Here is a 6,000-nt window from a genome sequence, read left to right as displayed (position 1 = left end):
AGAAAGCTCTCCAACAGGCAGAAGGTGGAGTGGAGAACCTGGAGCATGAAGTGCATAGGCTCAACCACCACCATCAGGACATGTGTCTCAGATGCAAGTGAATGGAGAAGACAACAAGCATTGAATTGGAGAAGAAAGATAAGGAGATCCTCTGTTTAAAAAGAAAGCTGTCCAACAGGCCCGACAGTGGAATGAACAGATGGAGATCACACTGTGTGAGGTCCAAATCATCTTGGATACTGTTTTGTCTCAGATGACGTAGATGGAAAAGAAGATGACGAGCACTGAGCTGGAGAAAGAATAGACGATCTCCAACAGGCCAGAGTGAAGTGGAGAACATGAAGAGTGAATAAAACTTTGTCGTTAAGGCAAAGCAACGCAGATGCATTTGTGATTGGGATTGAACGTGCTTTAGATGATGAAAAAAATAATTATAGTCACCCTCTCAGTCTTTTTATTTGGATTTGAATGTTCCTATTGGATGCTGACTTCAGCAGTTCAACACCGTACTTCAACAAGTAGAAATATCACATTTGTTTCACATCTTTCCATCTTGAAACAATCCACATACAGAATATACAAATCGTGCAAAAATCTTGGCTTTGAATTCAAATTGATGAACAGATATTTAGCAAAATATCTCAGCAACCTAAAAACGAATTCTGTTGTTATATTAAACAAATAAACTGAGGCGATATTGTGAGCAGACGACCGACCAAATGCAGCAATATTTGATTATTTATGTCAAATGTATCTGCATATCAAATATATTCCTCAGTCTCCCAATAAAATGTAGGTCCTTCTTATTTCTTATTCAAAGTCCCAGTTTTACACTCTTTACTCGATGGTTCCTTATGACAGTGGTTCTCACCTTGGTGGTTGAACCGACATGAACATTGAGGAACAGTCCTATGGAAACGGGCCATCTGTACGGGGAATAAAGGGGAGAGTTTTTAGGGTCCATCCATAAAGTCCGTAAAATGATGGTCCATTGTTCCCTAGGAAGCTGTGATAACCACTTATTGTATTATTCATCTGAATAATATCCACTGTTATCCAGGAAGTTAGTTATTGGGCCGTATTATAATAGTCATCCTAAAGATGTAAATCCTGTTTTAATCAGAAATAAAATGGATTAAAGTGACCGAAAAGGGTGAAATGGGATTTAAAAATCACAGCATTGTGTAAAAGTTGCAATTTAAAGAGACCAAATGGACAGAAAAAGTGGTTAAAGAAAAGAAAAAAGAAAGAGTTCAAAGTGTCATATTGCCTTAAAATTGGCAAAAACGAGTGAATGCAATTTTAAAAAGTAGGATAATTAGTTAAAACTGGCCACTAAGGACAAGACAAATCATGAATGTGGTTACATTTTATTTATTCTTTTTTTATTCACCTCATTTAGACTATTTTCAAGTTGTTTCCAGTAAGACATACCATTCACCTATTTAAAGGCATCGCTCTAATTTGGGAAAACACGGATGAAAAATCATTTAAGTGAAGGTATGTTTCAAATTATTATTATTTTTTATTTATGTACGCAATTATCAAACGGGTTCCAAGTACAAGTTTAACATCGAACAAAAAGCTCAGGCAAATAAACTTCAATTTCGTTTATTCACACAGTCTTTTTTACTTGAGCAAAAGTGGTGTTGCATTAGCAGCACTTGCTCTTAACAGGAAGCACATCAGTCCAGTGATTTTGATTTGTTTTTGAAGTAACACTCATGTTAATCAATCTTACCTTAAGCAGTTTTTTTTTAAACCCTTCATTTCCCACAGTTTTGGGATTTACACGGATTAATAACCATACAATTTGGTCAGAGAAGATTTCTATGTAACAATCGACACAAAACTTCAAATCTAAATTAAAACGTGTACAGTTTTAATTTACATTATGATGAACCTCTGCTAAATAAGACTAACCATGTCATCCTTTTTTATCGGACACACAAATACAATAATAACTCAAACGATATTTTCATATTTCCCAGGGTAAACTGTGAAACCGTTATTCTAAAAACGCACTTGATTACGACTGTTATTACAATCTACTGGTATCAAAATTAACCCTGCGACTGATTTCTATGGCATGACATAATAGAAGCTTTAAGAATTGTACCTATTTTAAAGAAAATAGCCCACGTTAGCTCGGCCTCATTTTATTAGCTTAACTGAATAGCAGCCTGAGTAACAACACTACCATGTTGGGCGTAACGCGTTACTGCCCCAACATCACTTTTGACAGTAACTAGTACTGTAACGCAAATTTTTTCTAAAGAAATAACGCCGTTATCATTACAATATGGTGCGTTTGTTCGTTACTTTTGCTAGCAGCAGTGTACTTCCTGTTACAGTGGCGCGACATATTTTTGCGGTATGCCGTGCCAAACACAATAAAACAAATAGAAGACGAAGCATTGTCAGTGTGTTTGTGTTTACATCACGTGCGCCAATCATGGTGAGTCAATGCGAGAGCAGGACAAGCTTCTCAGAGTGGAAATACACTGATTATTTTTGTCTCCACAAAAGATGCATCAGTGAAGCTAAGCTAACGCTGCGGCTGGATTTTAACGGACTGTGACTGTTATCCAGGAACAGGTCAGCCAAACTATTGCACGGTATGTTGTTGTAAATATGCAGCCTGTCGACTGCTGAGTCACTGCTAACAGCAGCTCATAGCTATGTTTTGTTTTTTTTCTTTTCTTTTTTCTTTTTTCCTAATATGTTTAGCATGTGTAGCTGAGAAAAATTCGTGAATTAGTTTTTCCACATTTATTTTATAAGCATTTTCAACAGCAGAATGTGCACCTGGAATATGTACAGCTTACATTATTACTGTGCTAAGGCTGAAAAATTACTGTTTTAATTTTGGAGAAGCTGTTTTGTGTTTTATATGCCATCATTTATGGCTGTTTTACAGTTGATCAACAGTGGATTATTATATTATTACAGCACTAATATGAAGCTGTATGACACAAATTACCCAAAATAAATAATACATTCTTTAATTCTAAGTAACTCAAAAGTTTACTTTTTCCAGTAACGCATTACTTTTTTTGTAAGTAATCAAAATAGTAACTGAGTTACTTTGTGAATGAAGTAACTAGTAATGGTAAACTAGTTACTTTTTTCAGTAACTAGCACAACCTGAACACTACACCACTGACCACTATGAATTACTGCTCAAACATGAACCATCCTAACACTACGTACACGCGCATAAAGAAACATGCTTTTAACTAGACATGACGAATGTAGAACTGACATACTGAGTCAGTTGCGCTATCATACACACATACCGCAAGCTTTTTCTTTTTGACATGATAAATAGAATGGTACGGTCCTAATTAATCTCTTCTTTTATCCCCCTGTTCAGGAACATTTGGAACATTCTGTACTTTGATAATAAGTTTCTAAAACTCAAAGGTACTTTGCGGAATATGTTTAAAACATCAAAGGTACTTGAGTAATAAGTGTTCTAAAACATCAAAGGTACTTTGAGTCCTACTGTTTCTAAAAATCAGAGCCTGCGTCAGTTAACTTTGATATCGTTCTCAGAGACATTCATTACAAGTTAAACTGCATGAGTTTATAAAGCACATTGAGTTTGATTTAACGGAAAGGGAGAGATTCTTGTGGAAGGACCCAGCAGCACACATTGAGTGTGTATTGAATTTTCTGCTTGACTGCACGAAGGACTGATAGAAGTCTTCTTGGAGAGTATATCAGGATCATGGATGAGGGTGGTTGGAGATGGACTTGGATGGCAGAGGGTCTGCAGTCAGAGTGAAAGAGGAACAACGGGTCTAGCTCACTGAGAGAATTCATGTGAGTTCAACAGCATCTTGAATGATACTGTGTCTCAGATGAGGCGTGGGAGAAGAAGATGAGCACCGAGCTCGTGAGAAAAGATGAGGAAATCCGCTCTTTAAAGAAAGCTCTCCAACAGGCAGAAAGTGGAGTGGAGAACATGGAGCATGAAGTGCATAGGCTCAACCACCATCAGGACCTGTGTCTCAGATGCAAGCTGAATGGGAGCAGAAGATGAGCACTGAATTGGGAAGAAATAAGGAGATCCTCACTTTTAAGAAACTGTCCAACAGGCCGACAGTGGAATGGAACAGATAGAGATCACACTGTGTGAGGTCCAAATCATCCTTGGATACTGTTGTGTCTCAGATGACTGTAGAATGGCCAGAAGAAATGACGAGCACTGAGCTGGAGAAGAAAATACGATCTCCAGCAGGCCAAGAGTGAAGTGGAGAACTGAAGAGTGAAGTGTGTAGGCTCAACCAACATCTCACTCTGATTGAGGAAAAGGAGAAAGAAACACAAAAAACTGAGCTTCTGGTGAAGGAGAACAATGAAAAGGTGCTCGCCGCCACAAGCGGAAGGGGAAGAAACAGAAGGAGGAGGACAAGAAGAATAAGACGACGTCAGCACTGAGCTGGATAAGAAAGATGAGGAGATTCTCTCTTAATGGATGATCTCCAACAGGCCAGAGAGAAGTGGAGAACATGAAGAGCGAAGTGTGAGTTGAAAAGCGTCCGTGATGATATGGTGTGTCAGATGGAAGCAGAATGGGAGAAGAAGACGAGAACTGAGCTTGAGAAGAAAGAGGAGGATCCTCTCTTTAAAGAACGCTCTCAACAGGCAGAAGGTGGAGTGGAGAACATGGAGCATGAAGTGCATAGGCTCAACCACCACCACATCAGGACAATGTGTCTCAGATGCAAGCTGAATGGGAGAAGACAACAAGCATTGAATTGGAGAAGAAAGATAAGGAGATCTCTGTTTAAAGAAAGCTGTCCAACAGCCGACAGTGGAATGGAACGATGGAGATCACACTGTTGAGGTCCAAATCATCTTGGATACGTTTTGTCTCAGATGACTGTAGAATGGAAGAAAAGATGACGAGCACTGAGCTGGAGAAGAAAATAGACGATCTCCAACAGGCCAAGAGTGAAGTGGAGAACATAAGAGTGAAATAAAACTTTGTCGTTAAGGCAAAGCAACGCAGATGCATTGTGATTGGGGATTGAACGTGCTTTAGATGATGAAAAAAAATAAATATGAAGTCACCCTCTCAGTCTTTTATTTGGAATTTGAAATGTTCCTATTGGATGCTGACTTCAGCAGTTCAACACACGGACTCAAAAGTAGAAAATATCACATTTGTTTCACATCTTTCCATCTTGAAACATCCACATACAGAATAATACAAATAAAGTGCAAAAACTTGGCTTTGAATTCAAATTGATGACAGATATTTAGCAAAAATATCTCAGCAACTCTAAACACGCAATTCTGTGTTATATTATAATAAACTGAGCATATTTGTGAGCAGACGACCGACCAAATGCAGCAATCTATTTGATTATTTATGTCAAAATGTATCTGCATATCAAAATATTTCCTCAGTCTCCCAATAAAAATGTATGTCCTTCATTATTTCTTATTCAAAGTCCCAGTATTTACATCTTAACTCGATGGTTCCTTATGACAGTGGGCTCACCTTGGTGGTTGAACAGACATGAACATTGAGGAACAGTCCTATGGAAACAGGGCCATCTGTAAGGGGAATAAAGGGGAGAGTTTTTTAGGGTCCATCCATAAAGTCAGTAAAATGATGGTCCATTGTTCTAGGAATCTGTGATAACCACATTTATTTATTCATCTGAATAATATCCACTGTTATCCAGGAAGTTAGTTATTTGGGCCATAGTATATAGTCATCCTAAAGATTAAATCCTTGTTTTAATCAGAAATAAATGGATTAAAAGTGACCGAAAAGGTGGTGAAATGGGATTTTAAAAATCCAGACATTGGTTAAAAAGTTGCAATTTAAAGAGACCAAATGGACAGAAAACGTGGTTAAGAAAAAGAAAAAGAAGAGTTCAAGTGTCAATATTGCCTTAAAATTGGCAAAAACGAGTGAATGCAATTTTAAAAAAGTAGGAATAATTAGTTAAAACTGGCAAATAATGGACAACAAATCAT

This window comes from Gouania willdenowi, chromosome 16 (assembly GCF_900634775.1).
Source record: "Gouania willdenowi chromosome 16, fGouWil2.1, whole genome shotgun sequence".
NCBI lineage: Eukaryota > Metazoa > Chordata > Actinopteri > Blenniiformes > Gobiesocidae > Gouania > Gouania willdenowi.
The sequence above is the reverse complement of the archived record's forward strand: the minus strand, read 5'-3'. Positions refer to the sequence as shown.